General features: G+C 36.1%; 1 pseudogene; it reads left to right on the top strand.

Moving 5' to 3' along the window:
• The first annotated feature begins 21,269 nt into the window (after nt 1–21,269).
• Nucleotides 21,270–24,714, top strand: LOC128590539 (SCAN domain-containing protein 3-like; annotated as a pseudogene).
• Nucleotides 24,715–25,469: the final 755 nt, after the last annotated feature.

Here is a 25,469-nt window from a genome sequence, read left to right as displayed (position 1 = left end):
AGTTCTAAGAGGAAAAGTTTTCAGTTTTACTCCATTCAGTACAATGTTGGCTGTGGGTTTGTCATAGATAGCTTCAATCAGTTTTAGAAATGTGCCACCTATGCCTATACTCTTCAGTGTTCTAATTAGAAAAGGATGCTGGATTTTATCAAATGCTTTTTCTGCATCTATTGAGAGGATCATGTGATCTTTATTTTTGCCTCTGTTAATATGGTGGATAACATTTATGGACTTGCTTATGTTAAACCAGCCTTGCATCCCTGGGATGAAGCCTATTGATCATGATCAATGACTTTTTTGATAATAAGCTGTAATCTATTGGCTAGGATTTTGTTGAGAATTTTTGCGTCTATGTTCATGATTGAGATTGTCTTAAATTCTCCGTTTTGTTTGGGTCTTTTCCTGGTTTTGGTATCAGGGTGATTTTTGCTTCATAGAATGTGCTGGGGAAGATTCCTTCTTCCTCAATTTTTTGGAATAATTTCTGCAGTACAGGAATAAGCTCTTCCTTGAAGGTTTGATAGAATTCTGGTGTGAAGCCATGTGGACCAGGGCATTTTTTGATTGGAATATTTTTTATCGTTTCTCTAATCTCAGTTCTTGAAATTGGTCTGTTCAGGAGCTCTATTTCTTCCTGACTAAGTCTAGGGAGAGGGTGTGATTACAAATATTGATCCATTTCCTTCACATTGTCAAATTTCTGGGCATAGAGCTTCTGGTAGTATTCAGAGATGATCTCTTGTGTCTCTGTGGGATCAGTTGTTATTTCCCTTTTATCATTTCTGATTGAGCTTACTAGAGATTTTGCTTTTCTATTTCTCGTTAGTCTGGCCAATGGTTTATCTATTTCATTTATTTTTTCAGAAAACCAACTGCTGTTTCATTAATTTTCTGAATGATTCTTTTGTTTTCAGTTTCATTGATCTCTGATTTGATTTTGGATATTTCTTTTCTTCTACTGAGTTTAGGCTTAGATTGTTCTTCTTTTTCCAATTCCATAAGATCTCTTGTGAGATTGTTGATGCGCTCTCTTTCTGTTTTTCGAATGTAGGCATCTAAAGTGATGAATTTTCCTCTCAAAACTGCTTTTGCAGTATCCCACAGATTTTGGTAGCTTGTGTCTTCATTGTAGTTATGCTCAAGGAAGTTAATGGTTTCCTGTTTTATTTCTTCCTGCACCCATCTGTTATTCAACAGAAGATTGTTTAATTTCCACGCCTTTGTGTGGTGTCGAGCGTTTTTTTTAGTGTTGAGTTCTACCTTTAGTGCCTTATGGTCTGAGAAGATACAAGGTAAAATTTCAATTCTTTTGATTCTGTTGATATTTGTTTTGTGTCCCAGGATATGATCAATTTTGGAGAATGTTCCATGGGGTGATGAGAAGAATGTATATTCTTTATCCTTGGGATGGAGTGTTCTATATGCGTCTATCAAGCACAGTTGTTCTAGGGTCTCATTTAAATCTCTTATATCTTTGTTTAATTTCTGTTTAGAGGATCTGTCCAGCTCTGTAAGAGGAGTGTTAAAGTCCCCTGTTATGATGGTATTATCAGATATCATATTGCTCAGACTGAGTAAGGTCTGTTTCAAGAATCTGGGAGCATTTAAATTGGGTGCATAAATATTTAGAATTGAAACATCTTCTTGTTATATTTTTCCCTTGACCAATATAAAGTGACCATCTTTGTCTTTTTTGACTTTAGTTGCTTTAAATCCACATGAATCTGAAAATAAGATTGCAAGTCCTCTTTTCTTCTGAATTCCATTTGCCTGAAAAATTGTCTTCCAACCCTTGACTTGGAGTTTGAATTTGTCTTTTGAAGCCAGGTGTGTTTTGTGCAGACAGCAAATGGATGGCTTGTGTTTTTTAATCCAGTCAGCCAATCTGTATCTCTTCAGTGGGGAATTCAAGCCATTAACATTTATTGAGATAATTGATAAGTGTGGTAGTATTCTATTCGTCTTATTTTGTGAGAGTCCATTGCTTAGTTTTATCTTTTCCATCAGTGTAGAGGTTTGGTTCTGTCCTTTAATTTTTGAGTTCTTACTTTGCTGCTGATCCATTGTGGTGGTCAGTGTGCAGAACAGGTTGAAGTATTTCCTGTAGAGCTGGTCTTGTGGCAAATTTCCTCAATGTTTTTATATCCATAAATGATTTGATTTCTCCGTCAATTTTGAAGCTTAGCTTAGCAGGGTACAGAATTCTGGGCTGGAAATTGTTCTGTTTAAGTAGATTGAAGGTAGATGACCATTGTCTTCTTGCTTGGAATGGTTCATTAGAGAAGTCTGCGGTCACTCTAATGGATTTTCCCCTGTAGGTCAACTGGCACTTACTCCTGGCAGCTTGCAGAATCTTTTCTTTTGTTTTGACTTTGGACACATTCATCATAATGTGTCTTGGAGAAGCTCGGTTAGAGTTGAGGCGACCTGGGGTCCGATAGCCCTCTGAATGCAGTGTGTCAGAATCTTTGGTGATATTTGGGAAATTTTCTTTTATAATATTCTCTATATGGCTTCCATTCCTCTGGGGCATTCTTCTTCCCCTTCTGGGATTCCTATAATTTGTATGTTGGAATGCTTCATAAAGTCCCATAATTCTGACAGTGAACGTTCTGCTTTCTCTCTCTTCTTTTCTGCCTCTTTTAGTATCTGAGTTATCTCAAGAACTTTGTCTTCTACCTCTGAAATTCTTTCTTCTGCATGTTCTAACCTGTTGCTGACACTTTCCATTGCATCTTTAAGTTCCCTAATTGACTGTTTAAGTTCTTTCAGCTCTGCTATATCATTTTTATATTCTTCATATCGTTCATCTCTTATTTGATTCTGTTTTTGGATTTCCTTTTGTTTTTTTCCACTTTATTAGCAGTTTCCTTCATTGTTTCCATCATTCATGTCATTGTTTTCATCATGTGTATTGTAAATTCCCTTTCTGTCAATCCTAACATTTCTTTATAGGTGGAATCCTCTGCAGTAGCTACCTCATGGTCCCTTGGCGGGGTTGTTCTGGATTGGTTCTTCATGTTGCCTGGAGTTTTCTGCTGATTCTTCCTCATGAGTGATTTCTTTTATCTGTTTCCTTGCCCTAATTTTCCTTTCACTTCCTCTTGCTCTTTAAGTTCTCTTGCCTGTGGACTAAGGGTTCGGTGAGTCCTTTTGGTACAGGACCAGAAGGGTGAGAAGGTTGAAGAGCAAGAATGGGATGAAAGAAAGGAGGACCAAGTGAAAAGAAAAAAAAAATAGGGAAAGGAGGGGGGGTGGGTAAAAGGAATATTGACAAAAAGAAGAGAGGCAGAGAAAGAGGGAGGCAGAGCAATATAGGTGTACATTAGGGTACTTTGATGCAACCTTAAAAAAAACCCACCTTCTGGGGGTGCCCAGTTGGGTGGTTCCCTTGAGGTCAGCAGCTCTTTGCTAACCTGATCAGACACAGTACCCCACCTCCACTTAGTAGAAAGGAACAACAAAAATGCTATAAATCAAACCAAAAGAAGCAAACAGAAAACTTTACGGGATAAAATTGGGTGAAAAACCAAATAATAGTGGTGGAAACACTAGCAAAAATGAGGTTCTAGTTATTGAAAAAGGAAGCAATGGGAAATTATAATTAAACTAGAAAAATTGAGAAAGAAAAAAGATCCGTATGGAAAAGGTTAAAATTAAAAAACATAACAACATCAACAACATCAAAATAAACAAAAAAACAACCAAACCAAAAAACAAACAAACAAACACACAACCATAAACAAAGCAGTATGTATATGTTGTTGAATATTGTCTGGGCAACACGTGGTCTTCTGGGGTATGAGATGTTAATCACTGTTCTGATATGACTGGAGGCTGCTGATTTCTCAAACCCCAGCAGGTAGACACCCTAAATCTCTCTTCAGCTCACTTAAAAGGCACTTCAAAGTTGTAAACTTGCTGAGCAGAAGCTTTCCCAGGAATGTGCTTCTCGCTGGAATCACTGCTGAAGTGGCTCTCCACTTCCGCAGTGTGCCAAAACGGGTCTCACTCTGCCCCTGAGGGTTAGGGCTGCAAGGCAGCTCAGACCCCACCCTTAGGCTGCTCAGTTGCTAGGTTACCAGCTCCCACCCAGATTGTAGCTCTGTGACCCCGAGGGCAGAGCTTGCCAGGGCAGATCACTCACAGTGGCTCCCTGTGGCCCACAGCCAAACACTATTAGCTCTGTCTGGCTTAGTGACTCAGACTGGGGCCCTAGACAATGGCCAAAGTTCTCCGCACTCCCGCTCAGGCTCTCCCCAAGGCAGTTCAACTGAGTGCCAAGTCCGAAGACACCAAAACAGTTCACAGGTAAGGCCTTTCCGGTTTGCAGTCTCGCTGCTACTGAACTTACAGTTGCGGGCAGGTTTAGACTGATTGAACACACTCGACCACTTGCCATTTTTCCACTGTTTTAGTCCTCCTCTTGGGGTCCAGAAGTCTCTTGCTGACTCTCTGTATCCTCACAGGGGTGATGATAGGCAGATCCCACCAGCCAGAGATGCCTGGGGTCCTATCTCCCCAGACTCATTGTGCCCAGATGCAAGGAAGCTATTACTCGGCCACCATTTTGCTCTCTCTCTGTGCTCATTATTCTTCTGTTTCAAATTTTTTATGGATATTAATGTAAGTTTATTTTTTCTACATAAACTTTAGAATCAACTTGAAAGTTCCATGAAAAATTCTTGAGTAAATTCATTTGTATTGAATTAAATGAATAAATTATATTATGGAAATACAAATGTTTATGATGTGTCATTTCATCAAAGCATGAACATGGTAGAAATTTTCTTTTTCTTTTTTTTTTTTTTTTGAGGCAGGGTCTCACTGTGTCACTCAGGCTGGAGTGCAGTGGCATCGTCGTAGCTCACTGCAACCTGCAACTCCTATATTCAAGAGATCCTCCTGCCTCAGTCGTCTCCCTGGTTGCTGGGACTACAGGCACACACACAAGATAATTTTTTTTTTTTTTTGTAGAGATGGGGTATCCCTATTGCCTAGGCTAGATTTAAACTCCTGGTCTCAACTGATCCTCCCATCTTGACCTCCCAGAGTGCTAGGATTAGCACTCTACACTTGGCCTCACAATTGAAAAATTTCAACTGTTTAATTACTCTTCTAACATTTATAAAGTTTTATTCAAATTTTATTAATGTGCATTTTATGGAGATCTTAATGGATTCATTTATGATTTGCTGCTACCTAGGGTTTTTAAAAGTTATATTGTTTAGCTGCTTATTTTTTCTATAACCATTTGACTCATGAGTAGCTTTCACCCCCACCAGTTCACTGAAACCTTTGTTGTCAAGATAACCAATGACTTCCCTTTTGTAGAACCTGGTAGTCTTTTCTTGATTTTTATTTTTATTTTCAGCAATATTTGACCCAATACCCAATTTATCTTCCCTGAAAATCTATCCTCTTATGCCTTCTTTGGCATCATATGCCCCTGATTTATTTATTAAGTTTTTACCTAACTTGTCAGGGACATATATCTCCATCTATTTTGCTGTCTCTTTCTCCTTATTTGATATAGAATTGCAAGGTTCTCATGTCCTTTTGTGTTCTTTGACTACACTCTTTCTCCAGGTGACTTCGTTCTGCCTGCCATATGCTATCTTATATGTTATGTTAATATGTAGGATAATCAGACTTTTAGATATTTAAAATTATTGTCCTTTTAGTAGATCCTTTTGTCCTGGGGAAAAAGTTGCCCATCAGCCTCCAAAAGGAAGAAACTCTTTAAGAAATTCCTTAAGAAACTTCCTTAAGAAACTCTCAGAAGAGATAAGTGACTCCTTCTTCACATATATCATGTAAGCAACACTTTTCATATTTGGGATAATACAAATAGCAAAATGGTGCAAAACCTGACTCTGACCCTAGTAAAAATCATAAAGAACACAATGTCTACTGCGAATGACCAGCAAACTAGTCTGAATTCATTAGCAAGGGTTATGGACAATTTGTATTATTCTTGATTTCTTCTGAATTAACTAAGGGAAGATTCATACTACTTCTTGCTGCAACTGTCTACTACAAGATAAACACATAAACACATGAAGGAGGAAAAATCAAAATAGATACCTGACTTTCTAAAGCAGACACAGGTGGATTTATTGTCTGAGTTTTAAAAGTTTTAATTAAGGGCCCTGGCTTGAAGACTTGTGTCAAGGACTAATAATCATTTTGTATCTAATAATTGGTTATGTTGCCATTGACAGAGGTATGATTTTCTGAGTTTCAAATGGCACCATAGAGCCATCAATGGTCATATAAGTGTGTTCAAAAGCTCGTCTTGCAACAGAAAGAGAATAGGTAACTCATCCTACTCCAACTATAGACTATGTTCTTATTAAAAACAAACAAACAAAAAAACCCCCCTTATTGGAAATAACTCAGTGATTGTAAAAATATGGATCTTATGGATAAGTGTCCTGAGGCCTCATTCTGTCTGCCCTTGACCCACAGGGGAAACTGAGAAAGAGTGAAGCAGCCTCTGATACCAGGGACTGGCCTCGTCCTATCAGCTAGACCAGTACTATGAGATGACCTGACACTGAAAGTTAGGTCTTATGTTTTTCTTTTCTTTTGATGATAAACAATTTCATAGAACATCAATATCAGACAAGGCCACCCTTTGACCTGGATAAATTGAGGCAAAACAAGACACCTTGTAACCATGATTGAACTCAGACAAAACATAGACCCTGCCCAAGGAACCAAAAACCAAACATCCCCTATCCTGGCAAAAAACAAAGCTCCTGTCACTTCCCCACCCACAGGGTCACTCTCAGTCTGGTCTCCCCCACTTCCAGGTAGGATTTATTAAGACAAACAATCGTAGCATTGCCCCTGCTTCCTTGCCAGCATCTAATCCAGAACAAGGCCCTGTTTCCTGAAAACCTCCCCCCAAATCATCTTATATGAGCCCCATTTCTTTAATAGGGAGTTTGAGGGATAAAAGTTTTAGAAATAGTAAGTATGGAACCACGAACAGTTAAAAAAATTCTCAGCGTGTCTAGTTACCTCCTTAGAAAAGCCAGAGTAGTCCTCCCATGTTCAATAGAAGAAAGGAAAAAGATGTTATCTTAAAATGGAAATAAGCATAATTAAGTTCTAAGATCATTTACGTGTTGATTGAATAAATTACATGTAGGAAAAAGACCAAAGTGGTTTCATGACATGGGTATGAACTCAAGATTTTAATTCAAATTTTCTTTTTCTTTTTTTTTTTATTGTTGGGGATTCATTGAGGGTACAATAAGCCAGTTACACTGATTGCAATTGTTAGGTAAAGTCCCTCTTGCAATCATGTCTTGCCCCCATAAAGTGTGACACACACTGAGGCCCCACCCCCCTCCCTCCATCCCTCTTTAATTCAAATTTTCAATATGAATAGACTTTCATCATCTAAACTTATGCTGGTTTATGATATCTTGTATTGGTGTTTTATAGTATTATTTATTTTCTCATATGTTGATTTCTTCTTATTAACCATATGTAAGTTATGGAAGTTTGGTACCTCACCATGTTTTTTTTTATGCCTAGTATAGGAATTTTTCTCATTTATTTATTTTAATATCATGTACTGTTTCATCTTAGTATCTTTTTGAATTGTGTTAAATTCAGTCAAATCAGTAATTTTTGAATGTATAATAGACCCATCTTATACCAAATGATCAAATGAGAGAGAGAAATAAGTCTGTTCAGTTAAATATTTAAAATGTACATAAGAAATTTTTTTTATAGTGGGACCAACTAAAGCCTGGTCTATCATTAAGAACATACATGTTCAAAAACAATTTGTATATGAACTGAAAATCAAGCAAGGCACACACACACAAACACACACACGTCACACACACACACACATATACACTGAGAGGTCTAGGATCCACTGAGACACAAGTACATGATGTCTTTACTTTATTATTTTTCAGATTTAATGAAAGTTTAGTTTATTTGGCCTTGACACTTTCTTGGCTTACCAGCCATTTCCTCTTCCACACACATGCTGTTTTAATTATTCTCCACCAGTTGCAACGCCTTGATCTTCTGAAGAAAGAAAAGAGCTGTTTTGCTCTGTAAATGCTTTTTATGGTCCCTTAGATACGGGAGGAGGCGAATGAACAAATGAAGGATATTTCCTAATACTGGTAGTTTACAAAGCGCAAACAGAAGATGAAAGTGTCTTTGTTTGGGTTTCCATCTTTTTTGTCAGAGGAAATGCCCAACCATGACTGTTCATTGTTTACAAAAGTCTCAAGGATTTTAGTTTTCTCAGAGCTGGTTGTTTTTGTGAAAGGGAAGTGTGAGAAAAAAAGGAATGTGATAAAGAAACAAAAATACTGTCTTTGGCCTATATTGTTGGGTCTAAATCGACCAATGTCCACTATAGTGCCTTGGTTCTTTACATTGTGCCCGGCAAAAATTCGAGCAATATTTGCCTCATCAATTTTTGCCCTGACCACAGCCTACCCTGCTTATTTTCACTAGATTTTCCTCTAAAGCTGAACATACATTAAACTGCTCATTATAATTTTATAAGTTAAACATGTAAAAATGTATTTTAATTTCCTTGCTGTTAAATAGTTTGATATAACCCTCCAACATCAGTTCTGGTTTTGTGTCAATGCCCTGTCTAAACACAGAAATAATGAGCCCAGGGGATTCTTTTTGGTTGAACAAGTGTTTATCAAGAATACGTTTTACATATAAAAGTAATGACAATCTTTTATGCCATATTAGGACCTTGGGGCTTTATTCTGTAGATGAACTGAAGGACCAGAGACTTATTGTAGGTAATTAGGCAATGTGGTGAGATTACAGCATTGGTACCACCATTTTGCTAACAGAGATAATGTTTCATAAAGGATTGGGCTGGAGTTCAGTTTAAAAGTACTTTAGGTGACATAATCAGGTGCTGAAGGGAGAGAAGATTTGAGAAATACTATGTATTTATAAAAGTAGCAGAACTTGGTGATTAGTTGATTTGAGGACACAAGGAGAGGAAGTTGGGGACAATTTATAGCTATTTCACTTGGATGAAGTGATGCGATGTGGTGTCCGCATGCAAAGCAGAGAAAATAAGAAGAGTTGATTAGACAAGAAAATGGTGAGTTTAGCTTTAACTACATTGACTTTGAGGTAAAGTATTTGAACTCTGTTAGAAACAGACAAATATTAGGTTATAGGGAAAAGTATGGGCTGGAAAAAAGACTTGGAGTCATTAGTATTGAGGTTAAAATGTAAAGTTTTGTACTCACAGTGAAAACAATTTGTCCTGTACTTTGTCCTCTTTTTCTTTGTGTTTTATGTCTTCTCTGAGAAGACTTCAGACAAACATTTTTTCCTTATACATATAAATGGGAAATTGCAATAATATTAAGAGGTCTTTGTTTTTAAATGTTGGTGTTCTTAATTCCAAAATGGACTAGTCCTTTCTCACCTTCAAATACATCTCCTTGTTTGATACGTACTTTTCATTATCCTTTAGTTTCTCAGTTCCAAGGAAATAAGGTAAAACTATGTGAGAATGTTTTATAGATAAACAAAGTCAACAGCACATACCCAAGGTCAATATTAGATGGATGACATTATAAACAAACTCTATCTCATGTTGTTAATTCGTAATTCTAGCATTGTAGGTTTTATTTCCAAATAACCCCTGTAAAATTTTATATTTTCTGAGATTTTTGAAATGCTAAAAATAATCAGGAATTTCAATGCATTTTAATATAAACTTTGAAAGGCAGAGCAAAAAGAGGGCTTATTACTCATAAGCAAAATTTGTTAAAAGTTCAGAGTCGAGTTCCCTTCTGTTATTAAAAGAATGAATGTTCATTTGATAGATTTGAAGATAGGTATATATACTAAGCTGAAAACTCGAAAAGGAAAATGTGGATTATTAATTTTTTTTATTTATTTAAAACATAAAAAATACTTTAAAATAATTTCTGTTCATAGTAATGGTCATCAAAAATACAATTTATGAAAAATGTTTGTTCCCATAAACATTTGTGTGTTTCTAAATGACTCAGAAAATAACACTGTATTTAAAGAGACATAAATCTTTCATTTTACTGCATAAGGTGAGGGAAAAAATCTCTAGGAAATATCTGGTTTCTCTAAAGAAGCAGAAATCCCACAGAAAATCTCAATTGACCTATTTTATAACTGCTTTCTTTCTTGTTTTGAGACAAGGTCTCCTCTTGTCCCCCAGGCTGCAGTGCAGTGGGTGATCCCAGCTCACTGAGCCTCGAACTGCTGGGCTCAAGTGACCCTCCTACCTCAGCCTCCTGATCATAACTATTTCTTTAAAAAAAACTGAAACTCCCATAATTGCTGGGAAGTTGGTCAGTTTCCATCTTTTGAGAGTGTCTGAAAATGTTCATTGTTTACTGACAACTAAACCAAAGTGGTAGTCAGTATTCCAGAACATGACAGAACAGGGCAGCTTTACATTTCAAGATGAGCTGGAACCAAGAATTTAAGAATTTAAGTTGTGGGGAAACCACAGGTCCTTTACTATCTCTAGAATATTTGGTCTTTTTCTTATTTTGGATTATTAATTAGCATTTGAATTCATGTCTTTTCTTTGATGTTTGCTGCCCCCTGGTGACTCACACTGCATTTTTTTCTCCTATTTAAATCTACTTAGTCTATACCTATTATTGTTATAGTCTGAATTAAATCTGTACAGGAAGCCATATTTACAGATTTCTAATGTATAGGTAAAATAGCAACCTTGGTTTAATGTTAAACCACTGATCCCAGGAAAGAAATTGGCTGAATTAATCACCAGTGCTGATGAAATAGTTGAAAGGAGAAATAAAATCCTGTTCCAAATTATAAAAATAGCTGTGATAAAAGTGTGATTTGTGATTCTCTTTCAGGTGGGGGCAATGCAACAATACTTAATGGAGCCATATGAATTTTATCATAATTTTTACCAAAGAAAGTAACTAAAAAATATAAACTAAAATAAATGCAACTAGTTTTAAAAAGTTGTTAATAATTTTGATTTAAATAATAGCACAAAATCAGAGATGCATCATATGACCTAAAGTTAATAAATGTTTATAAAATTATACATGCATTTGTGCGTGCATCTAAAATTGTGTGTCCTCATGTTGCTATTAAAGAGAAAATAGATAGATTATATAATATAATCACATGATACTTCCAAAAATTTGTAATATAGAATTTATAAGTATAAAATAAACTGGTGAGCATATAAAAATGAAGAACAAAATTCAGAAAACTGAAATTCATATTTTTGTGTGTTTACTGACTTGTTTTTGCTGTATGGATGAATAATTATGCATGAAAAATAAATTAAAGGAATTTGAATTAAATCTGTACAGGAATTACATGTGCATGCATGATAGGCCTTGGTGAAATGCTGTCGAGTATTATTTTCATTTAACCTTGTCTGGATCACAGCTGGTGCTTATAGATTTAGAATGCTTGGCTGAATAGTCACCTGGCTGTTATGAAAAATTCATAATTCAGGCAAGATTTCAATTATTACCACTTTTCTAAAGATGGGGAAAAAAAAACCCACCTTTACTCACAAGGATGCCCCTGAGTAGTAAAATCTTTAACATGATACCTATAGTGATCTTGGGATAAGGAGAAAGATTTAACTTTGATATAAGTCCTTAGAATTCTAAATTTTAGTTTGGTTGACTATCAACATTTTCCTCATTGTTTCAGTTCAAATGTCATTCTTAAATTCTTAATATGACCAAACTCTTCATACAAATACACTAAAGGCAAATTCATGAGAAGCTGAAATGGTCCTTCTCTACTGTTTTTTTTTTTTAAACTCAACTTTCCTGAAGATGAGAATTTCCTGAAGTTTAATCTCGTCTTTTCATTTCTCTTTCTGTGTTCTTTGCTTTGGTGATTTTAGTCTCTCGAGCCTTAAGAATTCCTCCATGTAAATACCTCTCCAATCTGCCTCTGTAACACGGACTGTGTTTTTCAATGTTTCTCCTTTTCGCTGTTCCAGTGGTCTTCTTCAGAAGAGTCACTAGGTTGTTCCATTGTTAATAACAACACAAGTGGAAAAGTAAGTGCCTCTCAAACACAGTGATGCCTGGTAGAGAACAATGGGTTCATAGTCCCTCTCTCACTCTTTTTGTTTTTAGTGCATTAGTTAGAGACAATCTTCATAGAAACTTTTTGAGAAATAGAAGCATTGTTTTTATTTTCAATTTCAGATTAATATGAGGGTACAAATGGTTAGGTTACATGTTTGCATTTGTTAGGTAAAAGCCCTGTTTTAGTTACATCCCACACTCAGGAGGTGTGCTATATACCCTTACATTGTGCCCATTAGGTGGGAGCACACCAATCCCCCTCCCCCCCAAATTGAATTGAATTAAGTTTTTCCTCTTGTGTGTACCTGTAGTAGTCTGTCTACTGGCTTAATGTGTTTATGTCACCGGTACACATGAATAGAGCAAGAGAGTATGGGAATTAAAAATCCAAATTCTGAACCCCTAACTATGTTATTATGGCGTTTTCTAAGAAGCAAAATACTCTAAAACTGAAATAAGAGTTTGAGCCAAGTGTGAGCTGTATCAGCCTCCTTTGAGAATGCTTTATATGAAGGCTTCTTTAACAAGAAGACTTATTGCATAACTTCACTGGGAACGTATGCTCTGCTCGACTGAAATATTTTCAAAATTTATATTATTTTCCAGGCCAATTTGGAGTAGTTCCATCAAATACAGCTGTTAATAAATTTGAGAAATTATTATAAATAGGATAAATAATTTTTCTTGAGGGTAAAGAAAAACATTTTAAAAATCTATGTAGATAATAATCCAAAACCAAAGGATTATTTCAGTTTTACTTTGGAAAGATGCCAGTAGACAAACTACTGAAGTTTCATATTAGTAGTAGAGTACGTGGGACACTTGCTTTCCCCTTCTTGCGATATTTTACTAAGAAGAACGTGTTTCAACTCCATGGAGGTTATACAAAAGATGTGAAGTCTCCATCTTTTTATGGCTCAATAGTATTCCATAGTATACATATACCACAGTTTATTAATAGATTCCTGGTTTTATGGCACTTGTTTCCACATCTTGGTGATCGTAAATTGAGTTGAAATAAACAATCTAGTGTAAATGTCTTTATGATAAAATGATTTTTTTCTTTTGGGTAGATGCCTAGTAATGGGATTGCAGGATCAAATGGAAGGCCTATTTTGATTGCTTTGAGGATTCTCCATTCTTCTTTCCAAAGGAGCTATATTAGTTTGCAGTCCCACCAACAGTGTAAAAGTGTTCCCCTCGCTCTACATCCATGCCAGAGTCTGCAGCTTTGGGATTTTGTGATATGGGCTATTCTCACTGGAGTCACACTCTCTCTCTCTCTCCCTTTTTTTTTTTTAAACTCAAAACTTTAATCAGAAGAACCAACTAACATGCACACATGGAAGACATTTCTACCCTGGCCCATAGCAACAGATTATCACAGAGATTTACCCCTGCCAAAACCAATGGCTACCACACACTCTCTTTTTTAAGATAAAGAAACTAAAGCTATTGAAGAAAATGTACTTAACTAACCTCACAAATTGTTAGTGGAATGACAGTTAGAAATTATGTTGTCTGATTGCCAACTAGTCCAGCACTCATCCTATCATGCCAAATTCCTCATTCCTCTGCTGATTTCTGATTTCTCTCCTACATGGCTGTTTTCAAAATTCTCTTCAGTCTTTCAGGCATAAAATCATGTAATTTGTAAAATTCCCCCCCTTTTTTTTGCTTCAAAATCTGGTTATTTTGTTCTGATCCATGAGTTCTTCTTTGCAATAACTTTTGTACTTTCCACTTTCTTGTTTTGTAAAAAAAAAAAAAAAGAAAGAAAAAATTTAAAACAATTCATGGCCATGGTTTAAATTAAGAAGTTGTACAAATTATCTACAAAATTAGTAGGTAATTTCTACATGTCCTAATTAGAAAATAATAGATAATTTTTACATTTCTTTCCCACCCTGAATTCTGTTTCAAGAGACAAATATTTTTGAATCTTTTACCTGTTTCTTCTGAGTTTCACATTTATGTCTCTGAAAAGCAAGTATATATGTTATGATTTTTTAAATTTACTTCCTTCCCCAGAAGAAAAGGATTTATTTCCCTAAAAATGTTAACCTTCTCACCCTTCTATCCTTTCTCAATCATATTAATATAATTATTTATTTAAATGTTATCCAAACCTGAGTCACATCAATGTGCTATGATCACCCTTATTTATTCTTTCTCCTACAACATTTCATCTACAATACTTGGAGAGAAAAGTAATTCCTTCCTCAACGTACCAGACATATCAGATACTTTATCTGTTTTGTTTCATTTTTAGTGACTTCTTCCCTGGAATCCTATAAAACTTCTATCTAGACCTACCATTGCTAGAAATGCTGTACAGCTATTTTCCAGAGCTTTCTCTTTACTATCATTGTGGGAGTTTCATATACTCCTCTTTTAGATCTACTATCTAATTTCTGATTTTTTTTTTTTTTTTTGCTTCTTGGTTATTCTTTCATTTTAATGAAGTTCATTTTGTCTTAATAATTTCTTGAGATGTTCCATGTCTAATTAGAGTTATGTTTTAGGGTTGTTTCTATGGTGGCAATTAGAACATTTTAGTTAAGAAAAAGAACTTGAATGAAGGAAAGTAGTTAGTTAGGAACCAGTTTAATTATCCCAGTGTTAAATAATTAAAGTATGATCTGAGGCAACAGTAATATGATAAAAAAGAAAGGAACTAAATTTTTGTGAATAACATAGGATTAACATTCACTTCTTCTTACAGTTCCATTCAAATTCAATAAAGAAATTTAAAAATGCATAAAATTACAGAAGGGAAATGAGAAATGGAAACCTAGATAATTAGGATGCAAAGAAATCATTGTAAGGTATAAAACAGAAAATGAAGACCAGAGGAAGAAGAAAGATAGTGACTATGAGATTCAAGTCAAGACACTAGTCAATATATTTCTGGAATCCAAGAAAGATCCACAAATTACTCTGAATTGGGTGTAGGATTGGCAGAAAACATGAAAATTGTTTGAAACAAGAAACATTTAGACCTTTTCACTCTCTCAAATTGTTTATGAAAATAGGTGAGCTCTTAAATTGTCTTTACCAAGAGAAGAAGGAGTTCTATTCTCTGGAATGTCATGGAACCCAGAGACACTAAGTGCAGCCATGGCCTTCCATAAAGGTCTGTACACTGAAGGGCGAGACCCACATTCCTCACTTTTCCATATGATTAGCAACCAGGCTTCCCTCACAGGTGGAAACCTGAAGGGTTCGTTTCTTTAGAACCCTGCTGGCTCAAGAGAAAACTCTTGACAAATAACTGGGTTTCTAGTACCCTATGAAAAAAGCCCTCTGGTAAACAAGCCTTGAAATTACATATAATTTCCAATCTACTTCTAGGTCCTACTCTTAGATATCAAATAACAGCCCAAAATGAGGAAAGCCATGCCACTAACTAGAAATACAAAAACCAGAAAAAGAGAACAAGCAACACGGAATAACCAAGGCAATATAAGAAATGGGAGAAAGTACTCAGAGAACCTCTGTAATTAATACACTTAAATAGATATAATTATATAATGTGTCCACAAAATTAGAATATTGAGAATATCATGTTAAATAGGGAAAGGGTATGTAAAGAACAAAAGCTCTTTACAGAGCTTTTAAGGTATTAAAAATATGGTAGCAGAGACAAAATGAAATAGGAACGTTAGAATAAAAAGAGGAGAGAATCTTTTAGAAGGTGTAATCAAAAGACGAAATGACAAATAGGTAAAAACAGATAAAATGTTAAGGATTTATTACTGAAGTTCACACAAATAATAGAATCCCAGAAAGTGATAAAGGAGAAAATGAAAGAAAGGAATTCATGAAGAAATAAATAGGAAAACACTCAGGACAAAAGGTCTGGATATACAGGTTGAAAGGGAAGATTAATGTCTGCCACAAGAATGAAGCACAATACTGTAAAATTTTAGAGGACTGAGATAGAAAATAGACAATCCAAAGAGCATAACAACAGCAATATTAGAACCTAAAGGAAAATTAAATCATGCCTTTAATATTCTGTGAAAAATAATTTTCAGTCTAGAATTCTGGACCCAGACAACCTATCAATCAGGTAAGACTTCCTCACTTTTTCAAATGAGCATGTTCTCAAAAAGTAAAATAAAATTACCCCTATACACCTGCTCAAAAAATCTTTAAATATTTTTAAATGTCTAAAAAATTAAATTTCTTACTTATCCATCATTTGCCCAAATTTCTAGGCTTATCTCACACCATTCTTCAGTATAAGCACCTTTTTTTGGTATGAATGACTGCTCAATGTCTTTGGAAAATGTCTTGGTATCATTCTTGGAATAATTTACCCTTCCTCTTTTATCTTGCTCATTCTTTTCACCTCCTCAAGAAGTCTCCTTTGATTTTTTTAGTAAAAAATCATTTTTATCAGCTTTGAACTCTATTTCTTCCATTATAGCATCTGTAACATTGACTTTTTACATTTTTGTCTTTTTCTTCTAGAGTCCTTGTGCAATGAAGGCCAAGATCATGATTATCTATTGTTGAATGTCCCTTTTGGTCAAGTCCTGTGCTAAAAGTTCTGCAGGCTTTCTTCAGGTAAAGACAGAGGCATACAAGCAGCAGTTTTCAGAAAGAGTGAAAGCTCAGGATGAGATCCCAGTGGTTAGCTGAGGTTCAGAAAAAAGATACCTGTTTCTGAGTGGATGAACAAAAGCAAGGCTCATTTTAAGCTTTACCAAAAACAAAAGTAAGATGAGGACTCAGCTCTGTGGTAAGTATGCAAAATGGACAAGGAATTGGGAAATTGTCTCCTTGTTGGTCAGCAGACAAGAAATCAGACCAAGAGTAGGTAGGATTAAGGATGAGTTACTTACTTAAATCTTGTTTATTTTAGGCAGGATTGGTCCCTAAGTTTAAAGACTTGCTAAGCTTGCATGTCAAGTGGTTTAGGATTGGCAGAAAAGAGTCAGTATTAGTTAATGAAATACCTGGGATTGTGAAAGAGCAGATTTCTCTAAACTTCCAAGAAACTTTTTTCACTCCAGGATATAAATGTCACCCACATCCCAGCCAAGAAGATGTCTATATTCTTCTCTTAATAATTTTATTTTCTTTTTTTCCTTTCTCCTTCCTTCCTTTTTTTTTTTTTTTTTTTTTTTAATGAGACAGAGTCCCATCCTGTTACCCAGATCATAGCTCACTGTAACCTCAAACTCCTGAGCTTAAGCAATCCTGCCTCAGTATTCCAAGAAGCTGGGACTACAGCTGTGTGCCACCACGTCTATCTAGTTTTTTTTTTTTTCTTTTTAATTTTTTGTAGAGATGGGGATCTGTTACCTAGACTAGTTGCCAACTCTTTGCCTCACACTATCCTACTGTCTTCGTCTCCCAAAGTACTGGGATTACAGTGTGAACCACTGTGTACCTGGCCCTTCTCTTAATTACTGTTTAGAGAAGATTCCATACACTTAAGAAAATGACTCTTCTTTTAACGTTTTAGCTAAATTTATATGGCACAGTTCTTCCATATGTCTAATCACAACAGTCTCATTTCATTTATGCTAATTATGAATATTTTTACATTTTTATAATGCTCAACCTCATACTGATTATGAATTTTAAAAGTTACATTCTTTTTTTAAAGCATTCCACTTTATTTATTTATTTATTTTTAATTTAGGATAAATATGAGGGTGCATACAATTAAGTTACATTGTTTGCTTTTGTTGGGTAAAGTCTAAATTGTACTTGAATCCTTCACCCAAGAGGTGTGCCTTGAATACAATGTATACCCTTACAATGTATTCACAAGGTGGGACCTTACTGAGCCCCTTCTGCCTTCCCCCTCTTCTTCAATTTAATTGTGTTTTTCCTCTCATGTAGTTCATCTACTAGTTTCAAATTAATATTGACTACATGGGATACTTGTTTTTCTAATCTGGAGATACTTTACTAAGGAGAATGTTCTTCAATTCTATCTAGGTAAATATAAGGTCTTCATCATTTCCTATGGCTGAATAGCATTCCCCATTATACAAATGGTGCATCTTAGAATGGGTATAGGCGAAAGTTACTGAAGGCAGAATACGAATGTCTACATACAGTAACTAAGAAAATGCCATGAAGGCCACGTTGAACAGTTTGATGAGAATATTTCAGATTGTATATGAAACCAGCACATTGTACCCGTTGATTGCACTAATGTACACAGCTATGACTTAACAATAAAAATTAAAAAAATAAATAAATAAATAAACAAACTCATATAAGACAGAAGCTTTGAAAGCCACACGTGGGCATCTCAAGAAAGTGATTCAACAGGAAGTCGGAAGCCTCAAATGAACAAACAAAATGGTCGTTTCAGTCCAAAGAGAATGATTTGGTTTTCTATGTTTGTTTCAGTCATCCGTTTGGCATTGGGACAGAGGTCACTTTCAGCTGTGCAGTCTGGCGTCTTGCCTGGGGTTAGCAAAGAGGAGCCAGCAGGACTCAGCCGGCACCTGTGTGTGATGGAGAAGTGGGACCCCAGGCATCTTCTCTCATGCTGTACCTCTCACGCTGTCCCCTGCCAAAACTTGAGCAGTCTATGAGTTTTCTTGCTTTTCTTTTTTCTTTCTTTCCTTCCTTCCTTTTGTTTTTTTAAACAGATTTCTCATTTCCTTGGGCTTGTATACTTGCCCCCTGCAAACTGCCCAGGCAGACCTGCCCTTGGCGTGGGGCTTTGGTGGTGTGACCCAGCCTTGTGGTGGGACCACACAGTTGCTACTAAACTGCGCTCATTTCCCAGTGGAAGAGACCTAATAGCTATTAATATAATCCTGTAATGGTTTCTTCCAACAATGACTCTATTTCACTTGAAGTAGTTGAAATGAATGGCTTTTGTCACTTGGAATCTGAGCACACATGGGTGAATTTTTTGTTTAGAAAAACCAAACTGTAAAGATGGCAACAGTATTCCCTGCATTGAGGACAAATGTGATTTCATCATATTAAAAACATGTTGGAAAGCTCTAACAAACAAACAAACAAACAAACAAAAAAACCCCAAAAAAACAAATACCACAGTTTGTTAATCCATTCACTGCTTGATGAGCACTTGAGTTGTTTACACATCTTTGCTATTGTGAATTGAACTGCTATAAACACTTGAGTGCAAGTGTCCTTATGTTAAAATGATTTTTTTTTTTTTTGGGTAGATAAACTAATGATAGTTTTGCAGGATCAAATGGAAGGTTGACTTTGAGTTCTTTGAGGATTCTCCTTACTTCTTTCCAAAAAGGCTGTATTATTTGTAATCCCACCAACAGTGTACAAATGTTCCCTTATCTCTGCACCTTCATATTATGGAGCATAAGGAGTTGAAAGAAGTCTTTAAGTAAAAGTTATACTCTTTAATGGATTACAAAATTCTACCCATCTGTAAGTTGTTAGAGTTTAGGGATCATGTTTACTCATCTTTGATACTCTACCACATTTAGTGTATTGGAAATGCTAAGCTGAAGTATCATAGGAAAAATAATACTTGTACCTTTAGGATATATAGATTTGTGCATCAATGATTTCCTCTAATTATGTGATTTTGCTCAATTCGTTAAACCCTTAAGGAATGTCTCATTTTTTCATTTGTTAATGTGAGGCAGTTATCTTTACAAATTAGCTAGTTGTGAAGATTAAATAAGAAATAAGTGAAAATACTTTGTGATCACTAAAGCATTTTGACCACAGAACTTTTAGGTATTAACTCAAATGGACAAATGAATGAATGCTTTGTTTGGTTGACTCCTGAAAGTTATCTGTTTCCTGAAGTTATATGTAAGACACTTTCCTACTTTATTAGTGACAACATCATATAGGGTAGCAATTAAAGGAGGGTTGTAAGATTATCCTGTCCACCAAATTTCCAGTAATCTCCCTGAAAATATGCCTAAACTACTCTTACCTTTCAATATTTTGTATTAAGCACTTGAGTCTTCAGGAGGAACCTATTAGCATTAAAAAAAAAATGGGAGGTGACTTAAGGCATGAATGTCCATTTACATATTTATATAGATTAATATATCACAGAGAGCAGAGCTTATTCTTAAGATAGGAGAGTACAGAGACCTGTGCTTCTCTAGGGTAAATACACACTGTGATAAAGCAGAACCTCTGTAAATTGATCACTCAAGAAACCATAACAAGTTGGTCAACAAATGCAGGTAGTCAACATAGGGCATTAGGCCTGCTGTACTGATATGTACATGTGGTGTGTGTTCAGTCCATGAAAACTAGGTCAATTTAAGGAGGTGGCCAGTATAGTGAGGTGGTCAACTATGGAGATTCTACTGTATTTTAAATGTATGTATTGTTTTTACTCACTACTTTACCTGTTTTCCTTTTAAACATTACTTTTAAGGTGGAACTAGCATTCTTCCTACTTCTCCCTACTTTAGTTGAACTGACTGCTATATATAGATTTTGCAAGAGTTAAAACTCCTCTGAAAATGTGGTTGGAAAGAATAATTACCTACTGCCTACAAATCCTTGGCAAGCTCCCAGGAGACCCATTTGTGGTAGAAATTTTCCTACTTTTCCCCTGTAATGATGTGTAATGATGATTAAACTATATGTCAATGAATTAAATAAAACATGTTTACCAAAAAAGATAAAATTGAAGTAAACATGAATACATTTTATGATTCTGTAGAATTTATTATTTGTGCTATGTAATATATTATTTTGAAATACATATACAACACTTACAACTGTTAATGCTTTTTAGGATGTATAAACCTAAGGAATAAAAACTGCAGTCACTCCTGGATTCAGCCCTATATCTTGTTCACACTGTGAGCACATGTGCAACTAAGGATGTGCATTCTATAGAGACAGATATTGTCAACTGTCATTTGTTTAGTACCTGTTAAATATAAAACACTCTGCTAGGAAACATCTGCACATATAACATGTAAGTGTGTGTGTGTGTGTGTGTGTGTGTGTGTGTGTGTGTGTGTGTGTGAAGAGGGTTAGGAAGCAGGGGAATGAATAGATTCCTATTCCAAAATCCTTTCAGTGTTACCCATGTATTTGACCCTCTACTGGGTACTAGGGTCACCATTTACAAAAATCTCTGCTCTGATGCAGTTCACATGGTAATGGAGAAAAAGATAATCAGCAGGAAAAGTAAGTACAGTGTGCTGGATGGCGTTGAGTGCCATGGAGGAAAGGAAAGCAGGCAAGTGGATGGAGTGCAGAGTGAGGGCTGAGCTCCTACTTATGTAGATTGGGAAGGCTTTTCAGAGAAGGGACACAGAACTCAATACCCAAATAAGGGGGAGGAGGCAGTCATGAGGCTTTCTGAAAGAAAACCATTTCGGGTTCAGTAGACAACAAGTGCCAAAGTCCTGAGGCTAGAACATGTCCTGGATTCATAAAGAAGCAAAATGTCCCATGTGGCTGGAGCATAGTTAGAGAGGACAGGAATGACTTCAAAAAGAAAAGGAGAGAGCCCCTGGAATCCTAGTACCTGTGGGAGGTCATGGCAGGTGGATTGCCTGAGCTCAGGAGTTCTAGACCAGCCTGAGCAAGAGTGAGACTCCATCTCTATAAATAGCTGGGTGTTGTGGCAGGTGTCTGTAGTCTCTGCTACTTGGAAGGCTGAGACAAGAAGATTGCTTGAGCCCAAGAGTTTGAGGTTGTTGTAAGCTATGATGCCATGGCACTCTACTGACGGTGACAGTGCATCTCAAAAAAAAAAAAAAAAAGGAAAGAAATGGAGAGAATTGATCATGTCAGTTCTATAGACCACTATAAGGAGAATGACTTTCATTCTGAATGATATGAAAAGTCCTTGGAAGTTTTAAGTGAGAAGTGACATTATCTAATTCATTTTTAACAAGAAAAATGAGATGGAAATTTCTTCTGATTGATTCATTCATTTAAAAATTTATAATAAATCAAGAAGAAGAGAGAGTAGACAAGCAGGAGGTGATCCCATATGCTGCTATTAATAATTCAGTTAAGAGTGAATATTGGATTGAACAGAAGTGGTGGGAGTTAGGTAAGATGTAGTTGGATTTTGTAATAGATGAAGGTCTGCTTTATAGAATTTGATAATGAAGTGGATGTGGAGTGTTAATGACAGAAATTAAGAAAAGATTCATGCTTTAGGGCACAGTCAGCTGGAAGTATGGGGTTGCCATTGATAGAAATGGGGGAAGGAAAGAGACATGAAGAAAGAGAAAGTTTAGGACAGCCGTTCTCAACAGAGGTCTCCTAAGACCATCAGAAAACACATATTCCCAGTGGTCTTAGGAACCGAGACAAGGCTCCTCTATCTGTCTCCAGGTGGGTCCCCCCCACATGCTGATACACCCACATAGGAGTACCCGGCATGATGTCATCATCACGCCAACCCCATCACATAACACCCCATACAAATACATGTGTATGTGACAGGGTTGGCACCATAATGTATTTATGCAGACCAGTCACACATGCGTAGAGAGCAGCTATTCTGTTAAAAGCAGCTACTGTGTTGAAAGGAGCAGTATTGGAGGTAAAACGACACTTCATGAATTATAACTAATGTAGAATGTAGAATCATCAACTACTGCAAAAAAAACTATAACTAATGTAAATGTAGAATCATCAACTACTGCAAAAAAAACTATAACTAATGTAAATGTAGAATCATCAACTACTGCAAAAAAAAAAATATATATATATATATTTATATTATATCCGTACCATGGGAACTTAATCTGTATACTGGTCAGTCTCTTTATATTCAGCTGTGGTGGATGTGAATACTGCCCCCTTGTGATAGTAACAAGTATGTAAAAAAGGCAACAGAGAATGGTAACTCATAGGAAACTTTAATGAATTGTATTGACTGAACTACGCCATGTATCATCTTTTGTATTATTAAAGCTATTGTTATATATTATTTTCATTAGCAAACCATCCTATGACAATGGATCGTGTAGAGAAGAACGTTAAGAAAATATAGTGAAGATTTTTTACAGTATGGTTTTACTGCAATAATTACAGCAGGAATTGAGAAACTACAATGTGTTATTTACTGTGATGTTCTGACAGCTGAATCTATGAAGCCGAACAAACTAAAACGCCATTTTGGTAGCAAGCATCTGAGCTTTGCCGTCAAGGATACCAACTATTTTAAAAGCAAAGCTGATGGACTCAAATGTGACATTGGTGGCAAGTACCACAAACAAAACATAGCAGCTGTTGAAGCTTCATATTTGGTGGCACTCAGAATCCCCAGAGCTATGAAACCTCACACCATTGCTGAGGATTTACTGTTGCCAGTGGCCTAAGACATTGAGTTACGATCAGAGATGGGTCTGTTACGAAATTGAGTCCAATTTCCTTATCTAATGACACTGTCTGCAGAATAGATGACATGTCTGTTGATATTCTTGATCAGGTAATCCAGGAAATTAAACCTGCTCCACTTCCAATATTTAGTATCCAGCTTGACGAATCTACACACGTTGCAAACTGTTCACAGTTACTGGTTTAAGTGAGGTATATTAATGATGGCGACTTGAAAGATGAGTTTCTTTTTTGCAAACCTCTTGAAATGACAACCACTGCATGTGATGTATTTGACACATTTGGTTCATTTCTGAAAAACCATAAGATCTCTTGGGAAAAGGTTTGTGGTGTTTGCACAGATGGTGCTCCAGCTATGCTAAGATGTTGATCTGGATTTCAACGTTTGATACTGAATGAGTTACCAAAAGTCATCGGAACTCCCTGCATGATTCATCGGCAAATATTAGCAATGAAGACGCTGCCACAAGAGTTACAAGAAGTAATGAAAAGCATCATAAGTTCTGTCAATTTTGTAAAGGTGAGCACTTTAAATAGTCGACTGTTTTCACAACTGTGCAATGAGTTGGATGCGCCGAACAATGCTCTGCTATTTCACCCTGAAGTGAGATGGTTGTCGAGAGGAAAAGCTTACTTGGTTGACATCTTTGCCATCTTGAATGAGTTAAATTTATCACTGCAAGGACCAAATGCAACATGCCTAGATTGTCTGAAAAGATCCAATAATTCCAAATTGAAACTTCAGCTTTGGCAAAAAAAATTGGATGATGATAAAATTTACGTGTTGCCTACCTTATCTGCTTTCTTTGAGGAACATGACATTGAACCTGACAAAGGGATTGATGATAATTTCTGTGAAAGAACACTTGCACATGCTTGCAGATGAAATTTCATCGTACTTTCCAAATCTACCTGACACCCCAATTTGCACTTGCCAGAAGCCCATTCACAGTCAAACTGATGATGTTCCTGAGACAGCACAAGAGGAGTTCGTTGAACTTACTAACAGCGATGCAGCCAGAACTGATTTCTCTACAATGCCACTTACAAAATTCTGGATCAAGTGTTTGCAGTCATAGCCTGTTCTGTCTGAGACTGTGTTGTGCCTTCTTTTTCCATTTCCAACAACAAATCTTTGTGAAACAGGGTTTTCCAGCTTGTTGGTTATCAAGTCTAAATACAGAAGTAGACTTGTTGTGGAAGATGATCTTCGTTGTGCTCTTGCGAAGACTGCCCTGAGAATTTCTGATCTGGTGAGAAAGATGCAATCTCAACCTTCCCACTGACATTGGCTTTTTACACATACTGTCACAAAATGTAGCAATGTAGTTTACTGTTGTTGTATTAAGACTGTTACCCATTCTACACCAGGGTTCAAGACAAAATTTCACTTATTTGTAATTAGAAATAAATATTTCACAACATATAATTATGTATTTTTTGTGATTAATCACTATGCTTTAATTATGTTCAATTTGTAACAATGAAAATACATTCTGCATATCAGATATTTACATTACGATTCATAACAGTAGCAAAATTATAGTTATGAAGTAAGGACGAAAACAATTTTATGGTTGGGGGTCACCACAACAGGAGGGACTGTATTAAAGGGTCATGGCATTAGGAAGGTTGAGAACCACTGGTTTATGAGGTTGCTTTTGAACGGGTTGGGATGGTGATTAGACGTCCAAGTGGAATGAAGAGTAAGCAGTTAGACATGTGAATCTGGAGTTGAGGACAGATGTCTAAGCTAGAGGTATAGTGGAAATATAATATTTGGGAATTGTATACTTATATAATATGTCATGTCAAGAGTGTACTTAGGAAAACAAAAAGTTCTAGATTGAGGCTTTCCAATGTTAAGAGTTGGTGGCGCCTGTGGCGTGGCTCATTGGTAAGGCACCAGCCCCATATACCGAGGGTGGTGGGTTCTAAACCCAGCCCCGGCCAAATTGCAACAAAAAAATAGCCGGGTGTTGTGGCGGGCACCTGTAATCCCAGCTACTCGGGAGGCTGAGGCAAGAGAATCACCTACGCCCA

This window comes from Nycticebus coucang, chromosome 1, assembly GCF_027406575.1.
Source record: "Nycticebus coucang isolate mNycCou1 chromosome 1, mNycCou1.pri, whole genome shotgun sequence".
Taxonomy (NCBI): Eukaryota; Metazoa; Chordata; class Mammalia; order Primates; family Lorisidae; genus Nycticebus; species Nycticebus coucang.
This window is presented reverse-complemented; position numbering and strand designations above follow the sequence as displayed.